Source organism: Pleurodeles waltl, chromosome 3_1 (assembly GCF_031143425.1).
Source record: "Pleurodeles waltl isolate 20211129_DDA chromosome 3_1, aPleWal1.hap1.20221129, whole genome shotgun sequence".
In the NCBI taxonomy this organism is placed as follows: Eukaryota; Metazoa; Chordata; class Amphibia; order Caudata; family Salamandridae; genus Pleurodeles; species Pleurodeles waltl.
In genome coordinates this window covers 299,773,221-299,787,536 of record NC_090440.1, presented here as the reverse complement: position 1 = coordinate 299,787,536, position 14,316 = coordinate 299,773,221, and positions in this window count along the sequence as shown.

Below are 14,316 nucleotides of genomic sequence, written 5' to 3'. Positions count from 1 at the left end.
GAAAAGGGGTGGACTCATTTATCAGCAACTGGTACAACAGAGCTGGAAGAAGTCATCTGCCAGGCCAGAAAGAGGAACACAAGTTGCAAATGGATATTTCCTGGATTGTGCAGGAGCATTATGGGAAATTGAGTCCTAGCCACCAAGGGCTAATCCCGAGTCTGTGAACCTTTGACTGGTGCTACTGGACCCTTGTTTTCCCCAAAGGAATCAAGAAACTGCAAGAACTTTCTGGAAAGTTTTGCAGAAAATCTCCATGAGGAGACTGGCTAGTCCTCAAGGGCCAAGACACCATCATCGACCCGTGAATCAGCTTGACTGTGCTGGTTTGTCCCACTGAAAGCTCTGGAGCTCCTCGCCATCAAGGACAAAGACATCCAAAGGTTGGCCAAGGCATCGCGCTGCAGCAGTCTGCCATCAATAAATTGAACCCTGAACCTAAGGAACATGAGGAACATGAGGACTCGTCATAAAGAGAAAAGCTCCAAGAAAAAGATTAAGTACAAAGGTAAACTTTTGATGGGACCTTATCCTCAGCCTATCCCACTCATGCTCCTTTGTGGTTGGCCTAAAACCTTGACTTTGTTGCTGTCCAACATGACCAACTAGCAATGAGGAGCACTTTAAACTTTTTGGTGCTAGAATTCACAAGTTTTTTTACTTAATCTTCGAAAGGTCTCATCTCTGGATCCCACCGTTGGATTTTTACCATTTTGGTGTCATTTTCAAGATAAACATATTCTCAGTGTGTATACATTGTTATTGGATTTTTATTGTGTTGTGTCTTTTACATGTTCACTTTTTTCGTGGTATTAAATGTCTGTCTCCTAAGTTAAGTCTGACTGCTCATTTCCTAAACTACCAAGGGTCGAGCAAGGATTAGTATACTGAGACTTGATTGAACCTATTAGTGATTGTGGTATCATTACTTGCTAAAGGGGCATGTCCCCACCTACAAATTACCCACTGACCAAAAATGATTTTCATAAAGCATATCAGACTCAATAGGTAGAAAATGTTTCACAAAGGAACAGTTTTTCAAAAGCACACAAAGGAATTAGGAATTACAATGCAGCTATATAGCTTAATCATTCTAGGGCAAGCTCACATAATGACCATGTACTAATATCTACAAGAATACAAGAGTGTTTCCTCAAATAACATGGGATTGCAATGTCAAATAATGACCAAATAACTATATCTACAATAATAGAGCAGCATTCACCGAAACACTATCTGCAGTAATCAAGGAGAGAAAACAGGTGTTAGGCCTGACGGGCTTGGGGTGGTCTTCCAATATTTTGCCTGCCTCCTCCATTTTTCTGATCTTGATTTTGCTGGCTTTAGGACTCTGAGCTCCTTACCACTGCTAACCAGAGCTAAAGTGCATGTGTGCTCTCCCTAAAGTATTGCAACATTGGCTCATACACAACTGACATGTTTAATTTACATATATGTCCCTAGTAAAGTATTCTACATGTAAATTAAAGGCTACTAGAGGGCATGCAGCACTGACTGTGCCACCGATTTAGGTAGCACGCTCACCATGTCTCAGGCCTGCCACCACAGAATCTGAGTGTGCAGTTTACACTGCAAATACAACTTGGCAAGATAAACCTCTTGCCAGTCCTAAACCTTCCCTTTTTATACACATAAGTCACCCTTAAGGGTGGGCCCCAGGCAACCCTGAGGACAGGGTTTAATGTACTTAAAAGGTAGGGCATGCACTTTTAAGCTTAACATATCCTACTAGTGAAAAACTCTCCAGTTCGTTTTCACTACTGCAAGGCCCATCTCTCCTATAGGTTAGCATTGGGATTTTCTTAATCCATTCTACAAGTGTAATTTACAATTGGGACAAGATAGATGTTACAAGTATGGTGTCCTTGGACTCCCAATTTAAAATCAAAAATTACAGTGAAACTGGATTTTGAGTTGCACATTTAAAAATGTCTCTTTTAGAAAGTGGGCATTTTCTTAATTTAAACCATTCTTTGCCTTGTGCCTGTCTCCAATGTACATCTGGGGTGAGTGACAGGTGGGCTTTGTGCATTCCCTCCAGACAGCCACACACAACAGGAGCTTTGATGTGCCTGATGGGCCTTTCCCTTCATGATGTCCCATCACCAGGCTGATGGGTCTACCTGGGCTGGATGGGAGGTAGCAGCTGGCACTTGCACCTGAAAAGGCTAAGCCTGTCACCAAACATAGAGTTACATACCATGCTGTAGTGAGCCTGGAACCAGGGCAGAATGGGCAGGGACCTCATCCGCTCCAGATCTTTCCTTTGAAGTCTCTCCCACTTCAAAGGCACAACTTGGCATAAGTACTGGACCCTTGACACCACCAAAGCAGTACACTTCTTGACCTGTGACTATTCTGCCAGGATGAAGTACAACTGTACTGAAAGGACTGCTACTCAGCTGGAATTCTGCTTTGCTGGACTTTGCCTTGCTGTGCTCTTGCCCAACCTGCATCACTTGACCCCAGAGTGTCTCCAAAGGCTTTCTGGCTTGCCTCTTGTTCCCTAAGTCTCAGGGAGACAAGACTTAGAAACCCTTCCGGTTCCAAACCTTGGGCTCATCTACTGTTCAATCTGTCCTGCCAAGTGGTGCCACCCTAGTCCCGGATCCGTGGAAGTGGACTAAGGGATTTGCTCCAGTGGAACCAATGCATCTTCTGCTGCAAGAAACGGAATCAATTAATTGCTGCTATTGTGTGAACCAGAACGTGCATCACATTCAGAACTGCCACATTGCATTCAGAACCACCGCTCTGGAACGATGCATTGCCATCACTGCATGGAGAAGATCAACTCATCGCCTCTACAGCTTGGTGAGACCAGGCTTATCATCTTCAGAACTGCCACACTTTGGAGCCAATTATTAGCTTACAGACCTGATGCATCGGGCAGTTGCATGGAGAAACTCTGAGCAATACTGCATATGCTAGGGGATCAAAAACGCATCATGCTTTTGTGACCAGGATCAAGGTACTTTTGCTCTGGGGCCTGCATAGGTCCTGTTTCTGGCCTGTGCTTCTTCACAGGCAACCTGAACTCTTGACTTTGTCCCATTCCAGCATGACCGATTAACTCTTTAAGCGCTATTTGCTTCTAATTGCTATACGTGCATTAAATCTTTAAAATTCATGTTGACTTCTACTGTATGGATTTTTGTCATTTTTATCTTGTTTAATTTATAAAATCAGAATCTATTATTCTAAAATTGTGTGGAGTCTTTTTGTTCTGCTTTCACTGTGCTATTTTTTAAGTATTGCACAATTACTTTACACCTTGTCTCCTAAGTTAAGCCTGATTGCTCTGTGCCAGGCTACCAGAGGGTGATGACAGGATAGTTTAATTTAGTGTGTGTTGTGCATTACCCTGACGAGGATTGTGGTCCCTACTTGGACAGGGTGCATACCTCTGCCAACTAGACCCAATTTATAACAAAAGGTTTCCAGTGCTTCTGTCAGGAGGCAAATTATTGGTAGAAGAGACACTAAAACATTAGAACATTTAATTCAACCTGGTTGTCTGAAGGTGTTGCCTGGTCACGTTCTACATATTAGTGTCTCTTCTAAAGAAGCATTGTTTAATTGGGTTGACTTGTAAATGCTGGCATTTCAAAGAGGAGACTGACAGAACTCCAAATTGGTTGCTAAGCATAAGAGATCACTAAAATTGAGAAAAAATGGTTCAGGGCCCGTGAGTGGAATCCCTTGTGTGTAATGCATGATAGATTGAAGACACTCCTTGTTTCTAGGAAATGAACTTCAGCTATAACAGATTTGCTAAGATGCAATCAAACTTGTTCAAGGAGACAGAGATTTCCCTCACCTAATTTAGAAAGAAGGGTCATTTCTAAAGCATTGGCAGGATCTACAATCACAGCAGATCATGTCAATGCTTTCTGCATTATGACGGAGCCCTGCATCAAACTGTTTTCTTTTTTCTTTTCAAAATAAAATCCTGAAGTAGGATTTTCTGCTTGAAAATAAAAATAAAAATGCTACACTTACGATGGAAGTCCTTTTCCATAGCAAGGGGAACATGTATTAGTTTTCAGTGCTCCTTGCAGCCAGGGTTTTCCTTGCAGTGACGATCAGTGAAAACTGATCTCCAGTTCCTTCCATTTAAATCAGGTGGAAGGAATTATGCCTCTGATCGCCCTTACTCCACAGGGCATAATACCAGTAGAGATGTAGTAGTCTTCACTGTGATTAAACATATGGTCCACCCAAATTGAAATCGGGTGGGTAGATCACTATGTGCGTAGGGTGGGAACATTGTCACTGTTGCAACAGAGTTCCCGCTCTGCTAACATATAAATTAGGCTTGAATTGAAATTGTGCTCCTTTGACTAGTCAGTTCATCTGAACGTCTACATTAAGGTTCTTGCTAAATTAAAGTTATCTCAGGAGATTTGGTGAATTCCATGACGGCATGGCTTTATTATAGAAGTGTGAGTGTGTTGATCCCAGTTTGAAGACGGAAGGAGAAAACAGGGAGGCTTTTTTTTTGAGTGACTTAATATTAAGACATTGATGCTTTAGCTATGTTTGAATATCAACAGGCACTTGGCCATACATTCTCCATCTTTAGGAAGTACATATTTAGATAGAGCTGAGTGTAATAAGCATAGAAAATACAAGATTTTTGGAGGGTGAATATTGCGGAAAAAGGTGTATATAAAAATTAGAGATCCCGTTAAATTACAGGTTCTTAGCTATGTATTAGAGAGTGGTTTTCCAGATACGGCAAGAACCAGCTGAAAACTGTACCTTTCAGCCCTATAATCTCCTTGAGGATTCTCAGAGATGTGGAGTGATACACCATCCCTAAGCTAACTGATGTGAAGGAGAGTAAAGAGACTGGATTCCACGCTCATTTATGGCATAGCCTGCTTCGTCAAACATTTTTTATGTTTTTTAGCTTGTAGTCTGTCGCTTACATAGGAGGTTGATTTCCTCTATGAAGATTTTGAGGTGGGTCACTATAGAACTCACTAAGACTTTAGCTTGAAAAGGTACATTGGAAATCGGATGCAAATCGTTTATGTTCCTAACATTCACCCCATCATTTTAAAGATTGCTTCATGCTTCACGCTACCTCCCTAGGGCTGTTATCTACTGTGCGGGGGATGCTCAGCCCCCTCCCGCTGCCCAGGGGACCACCACCTCCGTGGGACATTCAGGTAATAAAAAGTGGAGAAGCCTGTGAGAATTGTTCACAATTATTTTTGTTGAAAGCTTCTAAATTAAACAAAATATCAAGACCAGGATAGGAGAGAGGCTGCAAAAGAGTTCTTTGCAAAGGTTGTGCCTGGTGGCTGTTAGTGTAGCATGAACAGGTCACAGGAGAAGAGGTATTGTATCTATGATGGAAAATTAAAGTACACCTCATTAAAAACATGTAAAGAATCAGTTAGGCAGTAATAGCTTCTAATTGCAAACTGAGATAATATTTCAACACTACTGAGGGTGAAGCTGTTTGTGACTTGAACTTCCTTCACCCCACACGCACCACCCTGCATAAAACCCTAGGGAGATGGTGGTCCCCAGGGCAGTGGGAGGGGGCCAAGAGGCCCCCCTCACTTTTTTTTATACAAAAGCCCCCGAGACTTGGCCTACCCACGTGCATTATAAATTTAACGAAGCACTGAAGCCCTCACTTTGTTTTTTATTTTATAGTGGCTCCACACCGCGTCTCTGCTCGTAAAATAAAAATAAAATGCTTTTTAGACCTGGGATGGCCCCCTTTGGACCCAACCACCAGAATTAAGGGGTCAGGGTGTTCGTATCCTGGCCCTTTTTCTTTATTTTTTACTTTTGTTTTTGACTCAGCTGAGTTTCAAAATTGCTGACAACACTTCAACTACTTGTAGAGGGTGAATTCAGCGGTGGGGGGAACATGGCGGCCAGTTAGCGATCTGGCCGTGAGCTCTCATCGGACGGGAGACGGGACACGCCGAGGACACGTGACCCATGACGTGTCGCGCCGGAGAGTCAGAGTTAGAACTCTCCGACCGGCGCTCGAGAAAGTTCGCTGCTGTTCCGCTTCGGAACCCCCGGAGAGCTGCAGCTGGAGGAGAGACGCCGGGGGAGGTCGGAGATTGCAGCTCAACACGTAACGCGTCGCGCGCTGTGTTTGAGAGCCGGAGCTCTCAGACCAGCGCTCGGGTGAGCCATAGTTGCAAGCCTTTCTTAGTGGCCAGTTCTTTTTTTTGGTATTTGGAGAAAACAGACTTGGTTGGTTTTGGGCACTACCGTTCAGGATCAGTAACACTTGAACCCATACAAGAATATTCATAGACGAATACTTATCGGATGAGTATCATAATAAATAACAGGCGGTTCACTTTTTTTTTTTTTTTTTTTTAATCATGTTAGTCTTGCAATAAGACTCTTTTTTTTTTTGAACCCACTATTGTTACTCTTAATGAGTCTTGATATCCTGGTCAGATATCCATTGCCTGCTTGAAAATGCTATTAAGTTAAGAAGTTATGAAACTGACTGCTGTTTATGAATGAGAAGATATCTGCTTTTATGGACTACTGATAGTGTTGTACTACTTTTTCTTTTTCCTTAATTTTTTCTACTTCCTGAATTAGACACTATTGGTAGGAGTGGGGAGATTACCGACCTTTTCAGATATATAAACAAGTTCATGTGAGTTTCTTTTATTTTCTCTTTTTTTTTCTTCCTCGCCTCGAATATGCGATAGACACAAAGATATTGGGAAATTGTCTTTTCCTCTCGGCCTGTAGGGCTTGGAAACCATCATGGCAGGCTGATGACCCAAAAAAAACACATTTTGCTACTTGGCTACGTCATTACTGTAATTTACCCCTCTGTAACGTCTTTCCCGGCCTAGGTCGGGAAAAAAGAAAATTAAAAAAAAACGGCGAATAAGAAGGGGGGGTCAACTGCTTCGGCGAGAGGTGGTGAGGTGGTGCCCTGGAAGCAGGCGTCAAACTCTAGTATTTGGGCAGAGGCAGTGAGGGGTGGGCGACGTGGGAGATCTTATACCTCTCGCTGTTCTCTTCGTGGGGGTTTACGGGAGACCCCGGGGTTCTCTCTACTAGGAGAAACTTAAATGGGAGTTGGGTAAGAGGAGATTGTGACAGTGTTGGAGCCTCACGGTGTATGTCTCCAATTAAGCGTGGCCCAGGGGTGTACGGGCAGAAGTTAAGGACTTGGTTGGTGTGAGGAAAAGTGAGCCCGGCCCTCTGGGTGCGAGTGTTAAGCCCCAGCCTCAGCCATTAGAGATCGTAACAGCAGCTATAGCAAATTCCGGATCAAAGACTCACGGTGAGGGCTTTGTAAGGGGGATTGATCATACAGTGTCACTCGTGGAGCTCCCCCCACCCTCCCTGGAGGAAGGTCATACCGAGCCTCTGGGAAAGAGCGAATCTTTGATCACAAGGTATTTCCGGACTACAACTCTTCCACTGCAAGACATGGCAAAAGCCCAACCAATCTTAGGTGATTCAGGGGCATTAAATTTAGCTGTATGCTCGGCCCAAGATCCATTAGACAAGGAAAAAGAAGGACAGAGAGAGGGCTCTTTCAATAGATTAGCCTTGTTAGGAGCAGAGGGTAAGCCGCCTAGTGGACCAATGTCTCACGGTATGGATGTACAGGCTTTGTTAATCTTACTTACTAAAGAGATCAGGGAAAAAATTGAGATCTCAGAAAATAATCAAACTAAGATTCGGGAAGCCTGTGAAGTTTTGGAAAGCAAAATCAACTTGTTAACAGATCGGTTGGGTAAGCTAGAGGCTGTGGTGGAGGCCCACGAGGTGCGGGTGTTAGCTCAATCCAATGATATTTTACAATTAAAACGTGGAGAAAAGATGTTGCAGGATAAATTAGAGACATTGGAAAACAACATGAGGAGAAACAATATCAGGCTTTTGGGAGTTCCTGAGGGAATGGAAGGGGAAGACATTAAGGGCTATGTGATCGCTCTGATTAAGGAGGTTATCCCAAACATAGCAGTGCTTAATCTGGAAGAGGATATTCAAAGAGTCCATCGGGACCCATTCAAGAAAAATCCGGGAAGGAAAAACCCTAGGAGGATTTTGATAAACTTCAATACATACTCTACCAAGGAAAGAATCTTGTCTGAAGCCCTTAAAATTGGTGTTTTCTCCAAGGGGGATTGGTCTTTCAGGATAAGATCAGATGTGTCCAAAGCAACGTTAGATAGGCAGTGGGAATTGGGCAACTTTATGCGGGAGCTTTGCTCTCTTGGGACTACAGTTCAATTAAGGTTCCCGCCTGCTCTCCGTATCATGTGGAAGAATAAAATGTATAACATGCGAGACCCGGGGGAGGTTAGTGCATTTATAGACCAGATTAAGGCGTCTCAACAAGATCTAGTAGAAAGTCCCGTCCGATGGGGAGTTCGAATTGAGGATAACAGGATGGTTATCCTAGTAGAAATAGGGAGGGTTCCCCTGGGGGGGGGGGTTTGGGTTTGGTTGTGTGTTAGTGTTGGTGTTGGTTGAGGGTGTGGGAGGCACTGGGTGTAGGGGTTTGGTTCAGGTTAGGGTTAGGTGGGTTGAAAATGATAAAAAAGTCCTCATAACTTGCTTAAATAGGAGGGGGTTCTGTGTTCATGATTTTTCTTTTTCTTCCTTTTAGGAATGTCTAAGTATGGCAATTTAAGGTTGAAATTTCTCTCTTGGAATGTGAACGGTTTAAGGGTGCTATGTAGGAGGAGTAAGATTTTTGAATATTTACGATTAGCGGAGGAGGAGATCATTATATTGCAAGAAACCCATCTTCAACAAAATGAGTGGGAGAGCTGGCTTAAATGGTTGAATTAGGTTTCATTCAGTGTATGCTCTTCCCAAACTAGCTCGATAAAAGGTGTGGCAGTCCTGATTAAAAAATCCATAAGGTTTAAGGTAGGAGTGGTGCAAGTTGACTCTAGGGGGAGATGGGTAGTGGTAGAAGTGTGCGTATGCGGTTATTGGGTCACAGTGGCGGGTTACTATGGTCCAAATCTAGATGATCCGACGCCATTTCAAGAATAATTCAATATTTTACTTCTAGCCAGGTACCCAGTGGTATAAGGTGGGGATTTTAATACACTGTTAGATCCTGTTCATGATAAGTCAACCCCCCGGGTATGGTTAACTCACCTAAAACGAGGGCACAGGTGAAACAAGCCATGCAGGATTTAGGATTGGTAGATATATGGCACTGGGGAGGGGGGGAAGGAGATAGATACACATTCTACAATAAAAAATATGGGCACAGATCTAGAATAGACTTTTTTTTAATACATAAAAATGTATGCTCAGAGGTGAGAAAGGTAGCCCACAACCCAGCACACCTTTCAGATCATTCAGTTGTAAAACTACACTTGGCTATCAGGGTCGTAAGTAAGGGTATTAGGAGTACAATTAATCGCGCTTTTTTCCTAGACGACTCAATAGTAGAAGTGTTAAAAAAAGATACAAGAGATTTTTTTCACTTGAATCAAGGAACAGCAAGTTTATGGTGTGTTTGGGATGCGTTTAAGGCCTATATTAAAGGGAGGCTTGTGAGCCTGGCAATATATAAGCATCGCAAAGGAAGGGAAAAGCTGGAAGATATGGAATCATCATTAAAAACTCTTCAAGTTTCAATGAATACTGCACGATTAGAAGGGAAGGACGATCTATTAGAGGAGTTGACACGACAAGAGGAAAAGGTTCGGATTAACTTAGATGCTTTTTTGGAGAATCGCAGTAGGTTAAAGTGGGAAAGTAGTCGATATGCACACTATGAATATGGAGAAGGTTGTAGTAAACTATTAGCTTGGAAAGTCAAGTCGGACCTCTCTAAAAGGCATATTTTATCGGTTAAATCTGATCTTACGAACCAGATCTGTGTGGAGCAAGAAGAGATTGAGGGGGCATTTGTATCTTTTTTTCAAGAAATATATTCAGAAAGCTCGGTTAATTCAGAGGAGTCGGTCAGAGAGTTCCTAGAAAAAGCGCATCTCCCAGTTTTAGAGGAATATGAAATGCTTTCATTGAATTGTAAGATTAATGAGGCTGAGCTTGTTGAAGGCATAAAGGCGTTGAAAAAAGGGAAGGCAGTTGGTCCAGATAACCTACCTAATGAATTATATAAGGTTTTTTGGGATGAACTTATTCCATTTTTATTAGAACTATTTAACTCTATGCTGGTAGAAGGGGCACAGATACCTAAATCTTGGAGAGAAGCGATAATCTGTTTATTGTTAAAGCCAGGTAAGGACTCAGGGGGTGCGGGAACCGCCAGAAGACCGTACCGCGGTCAAAAGACCGCAGCGGTCATTCTGGGTTTCCCACTGGGCCGGCGGGCGACCGCCAAAAGGCCGCCCGCCAGCCCAGTGGGAAACACCCTTCCCACGAGGAAGCTGGCTCAGAATGGAGCCGGCGGAGTGGGAAGGTGCGACGGGTGCAGTTGCACCCGTCGCGAATTTCAGTGTCTGCAAAGCAGACACTGAAATTCTTTGTGGGGCCCTCTTATGGGGGCCCCTGCAGTGCCCATGCCATTTTCATGGGCACTGCAGGGGCCCCCAGGGGCCCCACGACACCCCATACCGCCATCCTGTTCCTGGCGGGCGAACCGCCAGGAACAGGATGGCGGTATGTGGTGTCGTGGGGCCCCTGGGGGCGCAGCAAGCTGCGCCGCCATGGCGGATTCCCATGGGCAGCGGAAAGTCGGCGGTACACCACCGGCTTTCCGCTTCTGGCCGCGGCTGTACCGCCGCGGTCAGAATGCCCGGCGGAGCACCGCCAGCCTGTTGGCGGTGCTACCGCCGACCCCGGCCCTGGCGGTAATTACCGCCAGGGTCAGAATGACCCCCTCAATGTCTTGTTCATCCTATAGACCCATCTCCTTGCTGAATGCGGATTACAAACTGTATACAGGGATTTTAGCTAGGAGATTGGGGAAAGCCATAGGTAATCTGATTCACTCGGATCAAAAGGGTTTTATGAAGGGGAGGCAACTCCATGAGGTAATTCACGAGTTATTTGCTGCAGTAGATCTGGCGGAACAAGAAAAGGCTCCATTGGCGATCTTGACTTTTGATGCAGCGAAAGCCTTTGATCGTGTTAATTGGTCTTTCCTAAGGGTTGTGTTGGAAAAAGGGGGCTTGGGAATTCCTTTTGTTAGGGCGGTTAGGGAACTGTATAGAGGCCCCTCAGCAAGAGTCCTGGTTAATGGCCAATTATCGCAGGAATTCAGGATCTGGCGGGGCACGCAACAGGGGTGTCCCTTATCTCCCTTGCTTTTCAATTTATACATTGAACCTTTGGCAATTTTACTACGGTCATGTAAGGACATTACCCCATTTCGGATTGGGGGTTGGGAAAAAAAAGTAGCATTATATGCGGACGATTTTATGCTATACACCAGCGATGTCAGGTCTACTCTACCTATGGTCAACACTCTGATGGAACAATTTGGTAGATTTTCCGGTTACAGTATAAATACAGAAAATAATGTGTTGGAATTTGACTTATGCTTCTCCCTTAGTTAAACAAGAGATTAAATACCTGGGTATTCGATTAACAACTGACCTTAATGAGGTAACTAAATTAAATTTTGACACAACGTAAAGGGAAACCAAAAAAATGCTAAAGGCGTGGGCTGCTCTTCCTCTTTCAATTTTTATTTAATACAATTCCACTAGAGTTTAAGAGGAGCTGGTTTAAAAAACTACAGGGGGATCTATCCTCGTTTGTATGGGCCTCTAAGGGAGTAAGGATTTTGTGGAAAAAGATGAGTAGAAAGAAAGAGTGGGGGGGGTATTGCGTCTCTGGACTTTTTTAGGTATTATTTGGCTTTTCAATTAAAAAATATCAGAATGTTATTGAATAAGAAGTCAGAATATGATCCAGTCTGAAGAGCTTTAACGGCACATCTTGAGGAAGGAGCAGACCATTTCTAATATAAATTTGGACACCCAAAGTACTTTAAGAAGGTACGTTTGAAGCTCCCCAGACAGGCATGTAATGTTTGGATGTATTTTCGGAAGGCGTTAGAGATACCTTATTTTTGTAGTTCTGCTCCCATCTGGGACTCACCTGGTACCCCTGAATGCCTTATCGATAAATTATCAATTCCCTTGAGAATGAGTGGGATGGTAAGATGGGGTCAGATAATAGAAGGATTGGAATTGTTAAGCTGGTCTGCATTTCAGGAGGGTACTGGAGGGACAGTTTCTAAATTCAAGTATTTTCAGATATCTAGTTGGGTGAAATCTCGGCAAACAGGAGAAATAGGGAGGAGCTTATGGGAAGGGAAATTAAACCAGAAAGTCATTAAAAAAGAAGTTGCTTTGTGGTATCATGCTTTGTTGGAAATAGCAGAGGATGGTGCATCCCTTCCCCTGTTGAAGTGGGGGGGGATTTTTCCAACCCTAGAAGTTACAGCATTGTGGCAAAGGTCTTGTTCAGAACTGTGGTTTACTATTAAACCGGCAGGGTTGAAGAAAAACCATTTGTTTACACTCCACAGGGTTTACTGGACACCGGCTAGATTAACAGCTATCGGGAAAATTCAGAAAAACTGTCCGAGGTGTGGGGAAGACGAGGCAGATGACATTCACATGTTTTGGCAATGTTCAAGGTTGTTGGAATATTGGGAGGGTATAGGAAACATCCTAAAGGTAATCTTTAATGTAAACTTAAAATTAAAACTTTCTATGGTGGTGTTTGGGGTTTGTGAACAGGGTATAAATTACCAGAGATTGTCAGTACATCAGGAGCATTTGTTGTTTAAACTAATGCTTTTAGCTAGACGAGAAATATGTCGTAAATGGATTGAACCTCTTCCCCCCGTGTTCAGGATTGGCAAACATATGTAAATCGAATGTGTAAAATGGAACAACGAGGTCCCCTCTCTAGAAGAAACAATTTTTGGGTGTACTGGGAAAATGTTTATCAATAGTTTAATAAATTTGTGTCTTATAGGTTCTTTGTTTGGTCTCCTCCTCTTGAAACTTAAGTCCAATGATTAGAACTCCCCTTATCCTATTGAGTGCTGCTTTGGTTATGATCAGATCTCGAAGAAAACAATAAGACTTGGTCGATGACATGCGATCGGGAAAAGAGCAATAAGTAGAACAGGTGGGACGGCTTAATGGAGGTATGGATCGCATACCTGGAGACATACTTACTATTTGCCGTGACCTGTGCTTTTCCCTCTTAACCAAAGCGTGGGTGATGAAATGAGGACAAAAAAAAAAATAAACACTTCAACTACTTCTGTTTTTGAAGTGTTATCAGCCAATCAGCTCTCTGCACGAGATCAGGAGGGGTCGCGAATCCTTCACGTCCCTCTATATGCAGATTTGGATTCTCTTTAGTTTCTCTAAAACTACTGAATGCAATGCAAACAAAGAAAGCACTCCTTCTGTACCAGAACCTACCTTCCTGCTAAATTTTGTGTAATTCCATCCAGTAGTGTTAGACTTTTCATCCTTGGCGTGGTCTCCCTTAACTTTTTGCCTCTGTTTCCCAGGTTGTTGATGTGTGCTGGACTCTGTTTTTGCTGTTTTTGTTACTCTGGGCACTTTACCACTGCTAATCAGTGCTAATGTGCAAGTGCTCCTATACAAAATGTGTATTTAATTGGTTCATCCATGATTGTCATATTTGATTTGCTAGTAAGTCCCTAGTACAGTGCACTAGAGATCCCAGGGTTTGTAAATCAAATGCTACTAGTGGGCCTGCTGCACTGGTTGTGCCACCCACATTAGTAGCTCTGTTAACATAGCTCAGACCTATCACTGCAGTGTCAGTGTGTGCAATTTTAAACTGTAAATTCGACTTGGCAAGTGTACCCACTTGCCAGGCCTAAACCTTCCTTTTTCTTACATTTAAGACACCCCTAAGGTAGGCCCAAAGGGTAGGGTGCATTGTATGGTTAAGATAGGACATATAGGGGGTCATTCCGACCCCGGCGGTCCTTGACCGCCGGGGCTGGGGTCGGCGGGAGCACCGCCAACAGGCTGGCGGTGCTCCTGAGGGCAATCTGACCGCGGCGGTATGGCCGCGGTCAGAATCGGAAAACCGGCGGTGTCCCGCTGGTTTTCCTCTGCCCTGAGGAATCTCCCATGGCGGCGCAGCTTGCTGCGCCGCCATGGGGGATTCCGACCCCCTCACCGCCATCCTGTTCCTGGCGGTTTCGACCGCCAGGAACAGGATGGCGATGAGGGGTGTCGTGGGGCCCCTGAGGGCCCCTGCAGTGCCATGCCAATGGCATGGGCACTGCAGGGGCCCCCGTAGGAGGGCCCCACTTTGAATTTCAGTGTCTGC